Source organism: Zootoca vivipara, chromosome 4 (assembly GCF_963506605.1).
Source record: "Zootoca vivipara chromosome 4, rZooViv1.1, whole genome shotgun sequence".
In the NCBI taxonomy this organism is placed as follows: Eukaryota; Metazoa; Chordata; class Lepidosauria; order Squamata; family Lacertidae; genus Zootoca; species Zootoca vivipara.
Genome location: NC_083279.1, coordinates 7,237,417 through 7,256,063, shown reverse-complemented (window position 1 = coordinate 7,256,063; position 18,647 = coordinate 7,237,417).

Genomic DNA, 18,647 nt, shown 5'->3' with positions numbered 1-18,647 from the left:
AGTTTAAGACACATGTTCACCAGCCAGTTGATGTCTTGATGGGCTGACGGAACCACTGCAGATCAGCTGCCACAGATGTGGTGTCACCTCACCTCACTTCAAATATACCTTTTCTCCACTGCACCAGTTCACCCATTTAGTTTGAAATGCTAATCACATGAACCAAGGTCACCTCCAGATGACCTGTTTATTGAGCAGCCATCCCGACTGGTTTGCACAAAGTTTGCAGAGAGGCTAGATGATGTCAGTTATTTATTGAGCATTCATTCTGATCTGTTTGTGTGGTGGGTCAATGCTGCGGCATTGAGTGAACATTACCCCACAATTCCCAGCGCATTCTCCTCCCCCTTTCCATTTTGCAAAAAGTGGGATACTTGTTCTGGAAATGGGTATGTTGTACAAGAGCTCCAAATCATCTTTAATTGCACCACTTGAATTTGCCAGTATGTAACTGAATCTCACTGAAAAATAGCAACAGTCTGGAAATGCCCTAAATCTACAAGGAAGCTTTGTGTGTTAATAACAAGTCCTAACAGTTGTGTAGGATCTGTGATGGCCTTCTCATAAATGGAAGTTATCTTGGAATGCTGCAAACATTTGGTAGTGATTGTGCAGGTGTGAACTAGACCCATGTGCAGACATATCAGTGAAGCGCATGTGTGCCCAATCCAAATGTTAGCGATGGACATTTGTGTGGGAACATGCTGAAATAATTCTAATTAATCTTTATATATCTCTCTGTGGAAGCACAGGCATATGTCGCAGAACAGGTATCACAGAACAGAATTTAAGCCCACATTTAAAATGTGTGCTAAATGTTGCTTATGGCAAACCACACAAAGCATTTTTAATAGATCAGAGCAGATCATTGTATTCTTGGTTTTCTCTGCTTGCCAGCTTCCACTGTTGCTATGTTTATATCATTGTTCCATGATTACCATGTTTGCAACATTCCATGACAGGATAGCTCTCTTATGTTTTGTTTCCCAGAATTCTCCTCTGTGAGAAGGTGAAACATCTCTCATTGTTATACAAAATTCTGATTGTATCCCTATACTGCATGGTGGGCCAAGAAGCACAGGTGGGAAACTCTGTGGTGCCCCTACATAAGCCACTACCAGACTTTTACATTGGGGGTGGGGTGTCTGTCAGGGCCTGGGCAGAGGAGGAATGGTAGAGACCCTTCCAGAGAAGAGGAAGACAGTTCAGAATTACAGCAGGGGTTTGAGGGAGGTCACAGCTCAGAGGCAGATAAGGGGGAAAGTTGGGAAATAATGGAAGAGGAGGAGGAGGTAGAGGAAGCACCATGGGGGTGACAGCTGATGGACCCAGTGTCTTTAGAAAGCATTCCAGACCCCCCCCCCCTGAACACGACGGGCCTTTAAAGTAGAAAAGCAAAGAGCTCAAAGGCAGAGGGCACTTGACGAATGAGGAACTGGGAGAGACAGTGGGTGGGTGGGTGGGTGGAGATTCACTCGGGACAACGCCATTATCCAAGAGGCTGGGTTCTAAAGCCTCTCTCTGTAAAAACTGAATAAAAAGCAGACGGTAAGATCATTCCTTGTCTTTGTACTGTACATTCCTGGGCAACTGGCCCTGGGAGTTGCTGGCAGCTGCCTGACAATGTCAGGGGAGGTTTCCGCCTTAGAAGGCATGTTCTGGAAAGCAGGATAGAAATGGAAGGGATGGGGCAAAAGAGATTATTATGGCTCCCAGTACGTTTCCGAGCACAATTCAAAGTGTTGGTGTTGACCTTTAAAGCCCTAAACGGCCTCGGTCCAGTATACCTGAAGGAGCGTCTCCACCCCCATCGTTCTGCCCGGACACTGAGGTCCAGCGCCGAGGGCCTTCTGGCGGTTCCCTCGCTACGAGAAGCCAAGTTACAGGGAACCAGGCAGAGGGCCTTCTCGGTAGTGGCACCCACCCTGTGGAATGCCCTCCCACCAGAGGTCAAAGAGAACAACAATTACCAGACCTTTAGAAGGCATCTCAAGGCAGCCCTGTTTAGGGAAGCTTTTAATGTTTGATTTCTGTATTTTAATGTTTTGTTGGAAGCCGCCCAGAGTGGCTGGGGGAACCCAGCCAGATGGGCAGGGTATAAATAATAAATTATTATTATTATTATTATTATTATTATTATTATTATTATTATTATCCATGTTGTTTCTGGAGTCAGGTACTTTCTACCTGCTCAGTCACTATATCATTCTGCCAATCCCTATCTCTCAGTGTTAATCTCTGGTGACTTCAACAGGCATGGTTTGCTTCTAGCTCACACTCTCTAGCTACAGCTTCTTATCATTGTGTTCCTTTCATGAACTCCAAGCAGGAATAACCTGTATATTCAGGACACCTGGATACCCTGCTGGACAGATGAATATCCTGTTGGCACAGAAGGTCTTTCATTCTCACACCGTGGCCAACTATACAGAAACATATTAGTGATGGCACTGAAACTGTGAACTACCCGTACCACACTATAATATATACATCTCTTCAGCTCAATGCTCAGCTGCATCAAAAGTCATTTCCCTTAGAGGTTTTTCTCTTGCATAGAATGTTAAAAAAAGAATCTGCATGTCTGCAGCCAGTGTACCCAAAGCAGCTGCTTTCTAGGTGAATGCACAGAAAAACTTTTGCAAGAAAAAACTTAGTTTGGTAAGTGTCCTCTTGGCCAATCACCTTTATTTATTTATTTATTTATTCATTTACTTATTCTTGCACGCAAACATTAGACGTGGTGGTTGTCACCTACGCAGTTTAAAAACTCTTTCACGTTCTCCGGAGTAATTGTTCAAGGAGAGTGGGAACGAAATTCCTAAGACAGGCTCAGCCAAACTGCAAATCTCAGGAGGCACTGGGATAATGTATCAGCATGCATGCACAGCTGAGATCGAACTTCTGGAAGGGAGAAAAAATTCTGAAAACTTTCTGAGAAAGCTTGTCAGTGCTGATCCAATTGGGAATCAAGCCCAGGGATGTTCACCCATGACGAACGTACAGGTGGGAAAGCAGCTGAACAGAGGAATCTTACATATGCAATACATAATCATTAGGAATACCAATTACTTGACATGTTTCAGCCTCAGCTATGCATATAATATTCATATGTGTGTAGGGAATTCTTAAACGAAAACTATTTTATTAAATGCAATGTCTGACGCGTCCTAATAATTCTGCACTGACACACCAAACCCTAGGAACCCCGGCAGCCAGATTCTCAATACACTTTCTTTTGCTGTAACACTTACTTCTTCAAACAAGCGTAACACCATCAGTGTAGTCTGCCTCCCTCCTGGAATGATTGCAAAACCCAGTTTCTGCATTCTGTGTTTACCCGCTGAAGTGTCTCATTTGTGGAGAGATATTTAATGCAACAATACCATTGTGGAATTTTTCTAATGATCAAGAAGAAGCATCCTGGTATTCTAAACATCTCCTGTTCCTCATAGCTTACTACAGACTGTTTTCCTACCAATACAAAATTTTGGTATTCTATTCCTTCCAGCTGTTTGCAAGAACCCGCCAACCAAGCCCTTGCCAGTTTCCCTGGGACATTAAACTGCCTAAGATATTTAACCACGTTCATTTTCACTGGAGTCAAATTTTGACTCAAATCTGTAGGGCATCTTAAAGGTAAAGTTAAAGGGACCCCTGACAATTAAGTCCAGTCGTGGATGCTCTGGGGTTGCGATGCTCATCTTGCTTTACAGGCCAAGGGAGCTGGTGTTTGTCTACAGGCAGTTTTTCCGGGTCACGTGGCCAGTATGACTAAGCAGCTTCTGGCGAACCAGAGCAGCGCACGGAAACGCTGTTTACCTTCCCGCTAGAGTGGTACCTATTTATCTACTTGCACTTTGATGTGCTTTCGAACTGCTAGGTTGGCAGGAGCTGGGACCGAACAATGGGAGCTCACCTAGTCATGGGGATTCGAACTGCTGACTTTTTGATCAGCAAGCCCAAGAAGCACAGTGGTTTAACCCACAGCACCAGCCACGTCCCTTGTAGGGTATGGCATCTTAGCTAGCCTTTAAAAAGAAAAACAGGCTATCATTCAGAATTAGGGTCTTATAGCTGTTTTGACACCCCAACCCCAATAATAATAATAATAAACAGGAACTGAGGAGGAGAAAACAAAACAAAACTATTTGTCCCATCCAGACTAATGAATTTTCCTTGCAAAATCTTGGCAATGAGCTTCCCCACTTAAGGCACTAAGTGAGTCGGACACGACTAAACGACTAAACAACAACAAGGACACTCCTGTGAGTACAATATTGATATATGTGTACAAATTTGTTATTCCCTAAGAGAGAGCATATAAAAAGTGAAACACTATCCCTCACCCATGTTGGAAGAAAGAGTGACCTTTCAAATTAAGGAAAACAACTCGAACCAATGAAACCAAGTTACAAGAAGGGAGATTCTGGCTAAACACCAGGAAGAACTTTCTAACCGCCAGCTATTTGACAGTGGAACAGGCTTCCTCGAAAGGTGGTGGACTCTACTTCATGGGAGGTTATGAAGCAGAGGTTGGGTGGCCATCTGTCTTAGATGCTTTAGCTGTGATTACTGCATTGCAGGGGTTAGACTAGATGACCCTTGGGGTCCCTTCAGATGCTACCATTCTATGATTTTTTTTATGATTTGGCAGTGAAGCAGCAGAAAGTAAGCTACACCATCAGTGTGCTTTGATCCACTTACCCCAAAACCTGGGGACCTCTTATGCAATTAAAACTTGCTGCCTAGACAAAGTGATTTTTAGCTCCATAGTATAATTTGATGCACACATGTGTGTTTGCAAGGGCACACGCAAACGCAACATGCAACTGATGTGCAATATAGAGAGCATTTTAGAACGTTCCTCAATTTTCTTTTTACATGCAGACATATGGTAATTTCATATTAAACATTTGGCTTCTTTGGTGCGTTTCCAACCCTAATAATGTTGCGGTGACATGACTTGGTATTTTTTCTTTTGTGTGTGTGTGTGTGTGTGTGTGTGTGTGTGTGTGTGTGTGTTTGGTTTTAAAGGCTTTCAACCCCAGTGATTTCTTTCCCCAGTGGCTTCTGAAATTTATGTTGTTGATTTCAACAAGCTGAGTACCTGGATGAAGATGGACTGCTCGCTTGATCTGCAATAGATTAGCTGGGTACCACGGAGAGCAAGAGATGATGGTCTGGCCCATCTGTGCCTCCAACGCTGTGGCTTGAAGCCACTGCTCTCTTTTTCTGCATGACCAACTGACTAATTACTATTCTTGGCCTCTTCCAATCTCTTCAATTAATGCAGTGCACAATTGCACATAGCTACAGAGTCACCCCTCATGCTGTAGGATCTGGGCCAAGAATTAGGCTCAAAGTCCCAGAAGCACCTGTTAAGAATCCAAAACATCCAGATGGCATGGTCTTTTTGGGAAGCGTCAAAGATTGACTTATTTGCCTGTCTTATTTTTGGTTTAAGGTTACAGACACAATTGTCTAGAAGCCACGAGCCAAAGTACAGAACAAAAGATAAACAATCCCTCCCTCCCGATCTATGGATTACAGCAAGAAAACTTCAATTTGTATATCTAAATCTTTATACTCTGGTGGACTCATTGGTTTTTTGGGTTGTTGTTGTTTTGCTTTTTAACCCCAGAAGCATATAAATGGGATTAGTCTCTGATTACAAGGAAAGCTCTGGAATAATTAGAAGGATTTACTCACAGCTGTAAGTCACACACACACACAAAAGTGAATTATTTCATGATTCTACAGTATAACTTCCCATTTAAGAGTTTGTTCATTAGAAAACATCATTCAGGTTGGCCATGTTCTCACTTGGTTGCAGTTACAACAGCATCATGATATTGGATATCACATACCCTCCACAAATAGTTGTGCAAGTTTTTTTACAGATTATCAGAAATTAAGATATTACTATCAGATCTTCTAGAGTGTCGCAGGATGCATTTATTTTTCATGGACCCCCTCCCTCCAAATTAAAAAAGTAAACAAGAACTTCTGAAATAAACACTGTAAGTAATCAGAATATTTGGAACTGAAGCAAAGAAAGCAGCCAAGAAGATAATAGGACATGTGTTCAACATTAAATTTGTGGCATATACAGTAAGGTTGTGGCATATACAGTAAGGTAAAGGTAAATGGACCCCTGACCATTAGGTCCAATTGTGACCGACTCTGGGGTTGCGGCGCTCATCCCGCATTATTGCCAAGGGAGCCGGCGTACAGCTTCCACGTCATGTGGCTAGCATGACAAAGCTGCTTCTGGCGAACCAGAGCAGCACACGGAAACACTGTTTACCTTCCTATTTATCTACTTGCACATTGATGTGCTTTTGAACTGGTAGGTTGGCAGGAGCTGGGACCGAGCAACGGGTGCTCACCCCCTTGCGGGGATTCGAACTGCCAACCTTCTGATCAGCAAGCCCTTTGGACTCCTTCTTTACTACAGGTTCCCTTGAATGCTCCAACACATTCATTATGGTCTTCCCATGTAATCTTATTTCTTCAAAACAGAGTTAATGGAATCTGTAGATGGCATATTTTATCACTGTGGCCCAATCCTGCTAGAAGATATTTTGTGGGCTTTCCACAGGAACCACTCATGGAGGAAGAGGTGTCAACAATACTCCCCTAATGTGTTTCAAACAATGTCATCAACACCCAAACAGAAAGGTGTGGGTTGCTGTTGTTGTTTTAACTTTCACCCCTGAAAATAATTTAATAGATGTATGGAAGTGAGAGCTGGACCATGAAGAAGGCTGATCGCCGAAGAATTGATGCTTTTGAATTATGGTGCTGGAGGAGACTCTTGAGAGTCCCATGGACTGCAAGAAGATCAAACCTATCCATTCTTAAGGAAATCAGCCCTGAGTGCTCACTGGAAGGACAGATCCTGAAACTGAGGCTCCAAGACTTTGGCCACCTCATGAGAAGAAAAGACTCTTTGGAAAAGACTCTGATGTTGGGAAAGATGGAGGGCACAAGGAGAAGGGGATGACAAAGGATGAGATGGTTGGACAGCTACAAATGTGAGTCTGACTATTGCGGGAGGCAGTGGAAGACAGGAATGCCTGGCGTGCTCTGGTCCATGAGGTCATGAAGAGTCAAACATGACTAAACAACAATAACAATCTTAATTTACTGAAATATTAGCACAGCCATTCCCTAACACACACTCAGAGTACCAATTACAGATCTTGTGTAATTCTGTTAAATTAGAATTGCAGTGGTGGGATTTGTTTGTTTGTTTGTTTTAGAAAGGAACAAACAAACAGCAGCTTAATATCGTAAACCAATTGGGGAGGAGGGTTTGAGAGGATGGACCAAAACAAAAAGAAGCATGCATGGATATTTTCCATCAAATTCCACCCACTGGATTGCATGGCAAGGGGCAGAATAGAAAAGAATAAGGTGACTGGGGTAAAAAGCAGGAGTTTGCGGCAGGGATAGGAGAATTTGTCAATTTTGGTTTCCTGCAGTTCCTCCTTTTAACAAGCTTAAATTCAGTTCCCCGCATTGCCATATCAGTTTTTGGTCGTTGTCCCCCCCCCCCAAGTCCTTATGAAAATTCACCTGCACATGTTCACATGCATTTTTGTGTATTATATACTTCATTATAAATCAATTTCCATTAATATAGTGCATTTGTGTGTCTTATTTTCAGAAATATGTGCATTCCTGTGCACCCTTTATTTTCCTATGTGACTACACACTAACAAGTACTTACGGTAATTAAGGTCCTTTTAAAAATGTATGACCTGGAGCTACGTTTTTGTGTTGTGATGATGGGTCTTCTGAGGAGATTAAGAGAGTGCATATTTTACTGTACAGAAAGCATTCCTCTATTTGTTAACTAGCTGGCATGGCGCTACCTTCATCATAATTGGTATTTGTCTTCCTAACCCAATGTAAATAAATAAGAATAATTACTCCTGTTTGGTGCACCATTTGTCATTTCTTTGGAGCGCTGCCTTAATTACACAGTGGATGCAAATAAGTGCCAAGATACCCGGACTTGTAATAAAATGCTTAACCGATGAGCAGTTTCAGAAGTGTAAATTAAAATGTAACATGTTGTTTCTAGCTATTGTGATTACACTACACATGTATTAAATTTCATATAGAATGCTTCTTCACATTTGCTTTTGTTTTCAGATATCAGCTTGAGTGAATAAATGTTTTATTGGAAACAATAGTAAATTACTAATTTAATCGGCTTCTGAATGTCCATTTCTTTAAATAGACCAATATGACCAGCTTCCTTTTTGAATAGCAGACTGTTTTGCCCATTCAGGTCCATGGAAGGCACTATTTCACTAATCAACTGTGTTGTTGTTGTTGTTGTTGTTGTTGTTGTTGTTGTTGTTGTTGTTTCTTTTCTAGGCACAATCCACCACCATCCCATCTCATGCTATCCTTAAAAAGGTAAAGGGACCCCTGACCATTAGGTCCAGTCGTGACCGACTCTGGGCTTGCGCGCTCATCTCGCATTATTGGCCGAGGGAGCCGGCGTATAGCTTCCAGGTCATGTGGCCAGCATGACAAAGCTGCTTCTGGCAAACCAGAGCAGCACATGGAAACGCTGTTTACCTTCCCGCTGTAGCGGTTCCTATTTATCTACTTGCATTTTGACGTGCTTTCGAACTGCTAGGTTGGCATGAGCTGGGACCAAGCAACGGGAGCTCACCCCGTCACAGGGATTCGAACCGCCGACCTTCTGATCAGCAAGCCCTAGGCTCAGTGGTTTAACCACAGTGCCACCTGGGTCCCATGCTATCCTTATCATTAGGTAAAATGAGGCAGCAACCTCAAGCGGTATTCCCCCAGAGACTCCTAAGCTTGCCTGCCCTGTGCTCCCTAAGCTAGCCTGAAGACCCCAGTGGGGAACACACTCTCATTGGCAATATTGAAGTAAGGATTCGACACATAGAATGGGTGGGTGCCATCTTGTCTTTGTTTCCCACAGCAAGATGGCTTGTATCCAGATTTTCAGCTAAAGGATCTTGCACAATAAAATGCAAGGGATACATTTAAAACCATGCACTTGGAAACATTCTCTCCCCTCTTGCATTCCTTCCCACAAATAAGTTAGGTGGTCCTGAGCCATGGAGGCAGACAATTCAGCTAGACCAGGAGCATGAGTTGGATGTTTGCCATCACATGCCTTACTCTTGCTGCTTTTTGCAGGTGGCTATCACAATTTGTTGTTGTTTAGTTGTTTAGTCGTTTAGTCCGACTCTTCGTGACCCCATGGACTAGAGAACTCCAGGCACCCCTGTCTTCCACTGCCTCCCACAGTTTGGTCAGACTCATGTTGGTAGCTCCGAGAACACTGTCCAACCATCTCGTCCTCTGTCGTCCCCTTCTCCTTGTGCCCTCCAATCTTTCCCAACATCAGGGTCTTTTCCAGGGAGTCTTCTATCACAATACTCCTGTCTTTATCCACCCCTCCATCCCTCTCCCTGGGATCTTAATGCCCAGAGAAAATTCCCCAAGTAAAGTATATTTTGGAAAGATGGATCTAAATTCCGAAATCCATAGTGTGGGTGTATATATATATATTTGGGTTGGTTGGGGCTCTGGGGAAGAGAGAACTAAGGGGGGGATATTTAGGAGTGGACACCTCTGTCTGGTCCAAATACTGACCAGGCCTTTGTCACGAGAGCTCCACTGAGATCTGTGCAAATTCCCTACCGCAGGCATAGTTACATTCATGAAGGGTAAATAAGTTCATGAAGGGTAAATACCGTGTTTCTCATATTATAAGTCATGTCTTATAATCTTTTTTTCTCAGATGTCTCGGGGGGTGTCTTATTATTTTTTTTAAAAAATTACAGTATGGTACCTCCCCTGTCCGGCGCCCGGAACTGGCTGCTGCTGCGCTGCTGGGCGCGTTGTCGGCGCTTCAGCAGGGCACGCTGCTGGGTCCCGCCGGGTCGGGGCTTCACGCGGCGCGCGCTGAGGCTCTTGCCGGATCCCGGCTCGGAGCAGCGCGCGCTGCGGCTCTTGCTGCGTCCCGCAGCGCCAGCGCCAAGCGCCAACCCAGCAGCGGGACCGGCGGGACCTGCAGCGCGCGCGACAGGAAGAGGAGGGACCAGCGAGTGGCAGCCGCGGCGGCCAATGAAGGCTCGGCTGGGTGTTTTTTGTCGTTGTAGCTGCGTCCCGCTACGTCCCTCCTCTTCCTGTCGCGGCTCGGCGCCCGGAACTGGCGGCTGCTGCGCGCGTTGTCGGCGCTTCAGCAGGGCACGCTGCTGGGTCCTGCCGGGTCGGGGCTCCACGCGGCGCGCGCTGAGGCTCTTGCCGGGTCTCGCCGCCGGGTCGGGGCTCGGAGCAGCGCGCGCTGCGGCTCTTGCTGCGTCCCGCCGCCGGGTCAGCGCTTGGTGCGGTGCATGCTGCTGGACATTTTGGAGGGGCAGCAGCAGCCGATTCCGGGCGCTTACAGGCATCTTCCTCTTCCATGGCGCCATCCAGACCTGCTCCCACCACTACGGCTTATTTTTGGGGTATGTCTTATATTTCTTCAACTCAGGAAAATCCTGCCATGGCTTATTTTGTAGGGATGACTTAAAATATGAGAAACACGGTTAGTACAGATTCCCCCCCCCCCAATTTATATTCCCACCAGATTTTGGGGTATGTTTTATGGTTCCAAGCACTGTAAGTCTCATTGTTGGCCTGATTGAACTGAGGTGATGGCCTTAAGGACACCGAACTCTTTCCTGCAGTTGCATCTGCAGGGGAAGGATGGGGGCTGAAGAATCAGCATATTGTTCACCAATACGGGCCTTTTGAAAAATGAGGCTGCATTTAAAATGTTAAATGTAAATTGTATTTTAACCTGTATTTTAACTAATTGTTTTTCTTTCTTTATGTCCTATTGTAATTTTACTGGTGTCAGCCGCCCTGAGCCCGGTTTCGACTGGGGAGGGCGGGGTATGAATAAAAAAATATTATTGTTATTATTTATTATATTATTATTATTAAATCTCTTCATTAAGTAACTGCTGATAAGCTTCTGATGCACCCCCAGGATTTGCTCATACACAGTTTGAAGACGACTCCTCTGGCGGGAAGGTAAAAGGCGTTTCCGTGCGCTGCTCTAGTTTGCCAGAAGCGGCTTAGTCATGGCTGGCCACATGACCAGGAAGCTGTACGCCGACTCCCTCGGCCAATAAAGCAAGATAAGCACCGCAACCCCAGAGTCGTCCATGACCGGACCTAATGGTCAGGGGTCCCTTTACCTTTTACTGTAGGTAACCCAAGGGACATTTTATGGAAGGTTTACTTGTTAGGTATGCAGGGTAACATACCTTTCGAAGGAAGCATCCTTATTCAGGAACCTTTGGGGTTTTCAGTTTCTATCTATTTCTCAATCTGTTTTGAATCTCCTAAATACATCATCATCAGCATAATCACCTTGATCAGCAACCATTTTCTTTTCTCACAAGGACGGCTGGAATCTCTTTGGCATGGCATTAATAGCTGGCAGAGAAGCGGCTGTATCTGATTATCAAGATTGATTGATGACATTATCTGGATACCTTAAAATGCTCAGGCCCGAAATAGATCTATTAGTTTTTGAAAAGGCAATACATTTTGTTGTTGACAAAATTCCCCAGGATGTATATTTATCACCAAGATGGTATCAAAATGAGCTAATTAGTTTTTTTAGTGGTATATTTTTGCCTCCACAATGGAAAACACACATTGCTGACATGCACATCTAAGGCTATCAGCTATAACCTAACATACTTGCCAAAGTAATACAACACAGTGCACACAATTTGGCAAAATTCTGTCTTAACGGTTGATAACCTGTTAAGAAGCAAAACTTTTATATTTGAATTAGAGTCTTCATACTTTATGAAGTAGATAGGAGCCTCTTTCATTTTTAACCTACGGTACTGCACCATAGTCTATGTGGAGCTACCCTTCCAGTCGATTCAGAAGCTGCAACTAGGTTGCTCCCTAACATGCACATATAACATGCGTTGGCTGCCCATACCAGCTTTAAGGTATTGAGTTTTAGGCACAAAGCCCTAAACATCTTGCAGCCAGCTTATTTCCAAGACTGTCTTTCCACATATAGTCCACCTAGGCCATTGTCAACTACAGGTGGAGCCCTTCTGACAATGCCATGGCCTACTGAAATTTACTTGGCCAGGGTTCAAGAGATCAGGTATACATTGACTATGGGGTGCTTTCACAGACAGTTAAGAGACTTTTCTGTTTACCTTACACCTGACTGTTGATATCGAGTTCTCTCTCTCTCTCTCTCTCTCTCTCTCTCTCTCTCTCTCTCTTTCTGGTTCTGGCTGCTATAAAGGTAAAGGTAAAGGTACCTCTGACCATTAGGTCCAGTCGTGGACGATTCTGGGGTTGCGGTGCTCATCTCGCTTTACTGGCCAAGGCTGCCGGCGTACAGCTTCCGGGTCATGTGGCCAGCATGACTAAGCTGCTTCTGGCAAACCAGAGCAGCACACAGAAATGCTGTTTACCTTCCTGCTGGAGTGGTACCTATTTATCTACTTGCACTTTGACGTGCTTTCGAACTGCTAGGTTGGCAGGAGCAGGGACCGAGCAACGGGAGCTCACCCTGTCGCGGGAATTCGAACCGCCAACCTTCTGATCAGCAAGCCCTAGGCTCTGTGGTTTAAACCACAGCGTCACCCGTGTAGTTGCTGCTGTAGTTGCTGAAATTATGTGTTATGAGTATTTAGATGTGTTGTTGTTCTTTATCAATTCTGATTATTTTTAAGTACGCTGCGAACTACTTTGGGATTTATAAATAAGAAGTAGCATGTAAGTTTTTAAAACCAACCCACCAACCTAGGGCAATGTCCCAGTGGATCCAAAAGATATTTTGCACCCCTTTGCTAAAGGCAAGATCAGAACCCAACTGTAGCAGTACTAATTTGTAGTGGCTAAATATTTATGATTTGGGTCCGCACAGCCTAGAAGTCATGTCACTTTATATGAGTTATGCATAGTGAAGTTCAACACTACCTGGACATAGTTTTCAAGCCTTGGGTGCCTGCTGTCACCTCGGTGTGTTTTTTGTTCTGGTTCGTAAATCTCATCTTACAGCTTTGGACCATTCTCAGGCAACCCTAGAATATGATTGGCCTCCCTTTTTTCTTCTTCTCATCATCTCCCACTCCTTTTTATCAAGAAGATGTCTGAGCAAGCTGCTGGGAGAAGTATTGCAAAAGAGGATAAGCTGGTACATTCTCTGCCTTGCTCTGATAAGTTTCCAAGGCCACACAACACTGTTTGAATAGCTGGTTCCCTTCCTTGTTCCACGATATCTGATTTTTAGCCACACACCATCATCTGTGTGAAAACCCTGTATTTAAAGATGGTTATCATAGCACCGCTTAATCATTTCCCCTCCTCCAGGCTAAATATGCTCAGCACCTTTAACCTTCCTTTATAGCTAAGGCCCTTCTCTTTGTGGCCCTTCTCTGACACAATCCAGTTTCCTTCTTAAAAATGCAGCCCAGAAATGAACACAGTGCTCCAGGTGAGGTCTGGCTAAAGCAGAAAGAGCAGTACCACTATGTCTCATGATCTGAAAGCTATACTTCTGTTCTTGGTTATAACCTTTAAATCCCTAAACGGCTTAGCGAGGGAGGGACATTGCCACTCAATTTAAGGGCCATCTCCCTTGATATGATTTTGTTCATCCTCTGTATAATCAGCTGTACTGACCCTTCTATTTCTATCAGCTGCTGAGGCAGAGATGGTGAAAATAATGATAGCACCCAGATTGTGGCACCCATTGCGCCAGAAGATTCACTGTACCTTGTTTCTTATGGTGTCCCATCTCTAAAGAAAAGTCTGGTTTTAGTCTCCTGGTTGTATTGGTTTTAAGCAACTGTGCTTCTCATCTTTAATAAAGTATTATCATTTTCATATAATTCCTTAGTGTGGAGACACACACATTGAACTTGCTCACAAGAGCAACAGCCTAAAATGACTCTCTCTCTCTCTCTTCTTTCTCTCTCTCTCTTCTTTCTCTCTCTCTCTCTCTTATCACCAATGTGTGCTCTATTTGATTGTGTTCAGTCTAGATTTATTTTCCCTTTTCAGAAGAGGGCAACCAAAATGATCAAATGGCTGGAGGAAAGGTTACAACATTTGGATTTATATATTTTAAATTGAGAGAGAGAGAGAGTGAGTGAGAGTGAGAGAGAGAGAGAGAGAGAGAGATGATACAATTGCATAAAAATATTCATGTCATTGAGGAAAAGGATAGGGAAGAAATCTTCTCATATTACCAGAAACCTGCTGTCCCATGAAGCTGAACCTTGGAAGATTCAGGATAAACAAAAGGAAATAACTTGTTCACACAGTATATAGTTAAAATTTCCTCCTAAAAATGTGCCATAAAGACTGGTTGATTCCCCCCCCCTCACCATCCCCAGAATTGTTTCTCCAAATTGCAAAGATATTCTACCACATCTTTGACATTAACTGCATTTGGAGACGACAGGCTACAGTTCCCACAAGGAGCTTGAACCTGTGGTGCATTTTCTCATGAGATGTATCAGGGATCTTTGTTGCATTCTAATAAGAAGAGTAATCAGATAAGCATTGGGAAAGGGAATTGTCAGATTTTGGTCTTTGTTTCAGGGATGGAGAATCTGCAGCCTTCAAATGTCGTTGGATTCCAACTCTCCTCAGCCCCAGCCGGCATGATCAATGGTTAGGGATTATGCGAACTGTAGTCCAAAATATTTGGAAGGCCACAGACTCCTCTTCCCCATTTTAGTTGTATTTTGAAAACGAGGACTGGGCAGAACGGCACATAAAATAAAATAACAGAAAGTAAAAAAAGAAATCACGACACTAAAACAGTTGATAATATAATTTGCAGGCACAATCATTTCTTAAACAAGGAAAGCAAGGACATAAAAATAAACTATTATATCAGTATGAAGTCTCTAAAGCATAATGGAATGGAAAGCCAAACTGCACGTGCAGCAATTTTGTATGTGCCACTGAGCTGGCTTTAAAAGGTCCTCTGGCAACTGCCTGCTAAATTAGGCATACTGTGTTGCACAAAACAAATTCACTGTATGGAATGCCTACTTGTTCTAGCAGCTCAAATTGATCCCTGGAACAGCATTTCCATTTATTTCCATTTAGGCAATTGCACCTCGGTGCATGATTAAAAAGCATTCTCTGGAATTTAGCACAGTTTTATTTCAAAGGCAGGTTTGAATTATGATGAAAAGCCTGCCGATATTTCCAGAAAGTAGCCTGAGACCAGAGATTCTCACGAACACACAAAACTGCCATTTCTTCATCTAGCCCAGTGGTCTCAGGCAGGGACCTCCCCCAATTATGCAATCTGAGATCCTTTGGGAATGCTGGTGATTAAATACTCATTTAAAAAAGTTATACACCTTGATGAAATACAACTCTCTAAGGGGATTACACAAAGCTATAAAAATGCAAACAATTTCATCAATGCTAGATAAAAACAAAATGCAACTGTGTGTCACAGCTGAAATATGTGCTCTACCGCTGAGATTTGATCCCTCCATTTAGAGGGAAAGATGGGGCTCATCAATCGGGGAAGGTAGTCCATCTAGAAGGAAAACTCTGTGATCCAAAACCTCTGCTGCTTTGCAGGATGTCTTTGGGAGAAGAAAAGGCTAAGGAGTCAACCCTACACAAATCTGAATCCCTAAGACAGTTGGATGGTGTCTTCTTATGGCTCTTTCTGGCGACTCTGGCAGCCAAGCCGGTGCCAAATGTGTTGCTCTGCTTTCCTTTGGACCACAGCAGTGAGGCTGATGTTGTCTGGGCAGACCAGCACCCTGGAGAGCTCACTTTGGCACTGCTAATGCAGCAGTTTGACTTCATTCCCATAGGCTCACTCCATTGTCTGTAGAGATAGACAGATACCAATATTGTTCACTAGCAGACCACACTGAAACTGCTGTGTGTGACAGTTTCCCTTGCAGATGCCTTGTACTGGAATCAGCTCCCCACTCCCATGACTGACTCCCCCAAAACCTGAGTTCATGCCCAGGTCAAAAATGTGAGATCAAGCATGGACTCAGAAGAGTTCACATACTACACAGCAACACACCCAGGGTTTTCATCTGTGATGACGCAGGTTGTAGTCTGTACCACAAATGGGATGGGAGGCAAGCAAACCATGCCTCTCTTACTGCAAGCCTCAGTGCTGCCCCCAAGTATATACCATTTTCTTTCTCTGCCTGGCTCTACTAAACAGCCATTGAACTTTCCAACCTACTCCTAATATGGCAATTAAATGTGGGGTGAATAATAAGGCTTTAGTCCATGCTTTTCCAAAACAAAACATGATTTTACTTAAGATTTTAGTAAAGTAACATTAGAACAGGCACCCCCAAACTTTGGCCCTCCAGATGTTTTGGACTACAGTTCCCATCTTCCCCAACAACTGGTCCTGTTAGCTAGGGATCATGGGAGTTGTAGGCCAAAACATCTGGAGGGCCAAAGTTTGGGGATGCCTGCATTAGAACAATTTTTTTGGGGGGGGGAATAAAGGAAAAAAACTAATTTTACAGTTTGACTAGTTACTATAAGAACAAATAATTTTATTTTTAAAAATAAAATAAACAGAGATAAACAGATCCAGCCAAACTTATTTTGACTGTTTCCCTAACTAAGCCAATGTTTATCAATCTTCACCCCTCAATTCTGTTTCTGCTGTAGTTCCCCCTTGAAGTACTTCAGCTCTTCAATGGCCTTCCTCTCTGACTCCACAATCACAGCCTCCTACCAAATTGTCTAGTTTGATTTACATACAATATTTTCACACACCATCCCCAATGTTTCAACCATTCAGAAGGATAAGTCTAGTACCCCCTTAGTTGCCAGCTTCCTGAGCTAAATCCTCCTGTGCGGAACATTCTGAGGTAAAATCAGTGTTTTAAAAATATACTTGATGCAGTCACACTTTATGTTTTCAACTGAACAAATGCCTTAGGAATACGCATAATGTATGAAGAAGACCAGAGTGTCAGCAAATCTAGATTTGCTCCTCAATACATCAATCTGTTGATGAGCTTCAGCTAATCTTCACTGGTATACAGAACTGTATCCTTTCCCCAAGTGTAAAAAAAACAAAAAACCATGCGGGAATTCTTTTATGTAGCAATGTTAAATAGCTTAAAGGATCACTTCTTATACAGAGAACTAAAGGGTCCATTTATATATAATATTATGTTCATTGCAGCTTTCGGTTTGTGAATTTGAACAGATGTTACATATAATTCATTTTTGGGCTAGAGTCTCCATGTCTCTATAGCATGATTATTATAATTGTGAATGATATTTCCAATGGCTGGATAAAAACTCAACTAACTGTGTAGGTCGGATTATTTCAAACAGGTGCTCCCATTGTTATACTCCTAAATATGCCAATTAGGGATATTTATAGACTCCACACAATTTAAATTAGATGTAACTAATCTTTTTTGGCGTCTCTGAAATACAGCAAAGGGGGAAAAACATTTAGACTTATTTAGAGCAATTTAAAAATATGCAATCTATATTTCAAGGGGCAGAAGAAACATTTCTAAACATGTGAAGTTTTGTCTAAACCACTGAGCCTAGGGCTTGCTGATCGGAAGGTCGGCGGTTCGAATCCCCACGACGGGGTGAGCCGGCATCACAGCTACTTCTCACGCCAGTGTTACCAACCTTGAATCAATGCTAAGGATGAAAGAAGTCATGTTGGTGACACCTTTCATGTTAAAATAGTGGTCAATTGCAAAGGTGATTCGGACATTTAAGCTGGCACATTCTACCTGAGAACCCCTTGCTATTCTATCGGATGCAACAAATAATTTTTAGGAGACGTGATCGTGGTTTATTGCATTTGCAGTGCCTGATGTCTTTATGGTTTTTTATGGTTATTGTTGTTTTTCTTTTTGTTCCCTTTGTGAATGATGCCATGGCCTTTGGCTAGTGCAATAACGTTCATGATGATGATGGTGACACCTTTCATGTGACCTTGAGATTTTGAGGGAGCAGAGTAGTGTAGGAAAGTGTCAAGGCTTTGCAATGGGTAGAATCCCAGAGTTAGGAAATCCAAGTCAGAAAGATAACGATAACAACAACAACAACAACAACAACAACAACAACAACAACAACAAACAACAACACCACCAACAACAACAACAAATAGCTGCCAAGTCTCCCGTATTCCCTGGGAAACCCCCATTTTTCTAGCTGTTCCCAGCTGAAAAAACGGATTTTTCCCCCTGGTTTATTCTGGTGCGGCGGCCATTTTGGAACTGTGTGGAGCATGCTCAGAAGTGACTTTTGATGCAGCTCTGCCTAGTTCCAAAATGGCTGCAGTGCGACTTCTGGCGTGGCAGCCATTTTGGAACTGGGCAAAGCAGCATCAAAAGTCGCTTCTGAGCATGCTCCGCCCAGTTCCAAAATGGCGACAGCGCTACTTCCGGCCCGGTCCCTTATTTCACCCACAGGAACTTGGCAGGTATGCAACAACAACAACAACAACAACAACAACAACAACAACAACAACAACAACAACAACTGTTGCAGGACCAGAGAATAATCAAAAACCAAGTTTGGAAACGCAAGGGACACCCAAGTAAGACCTTGTTGCT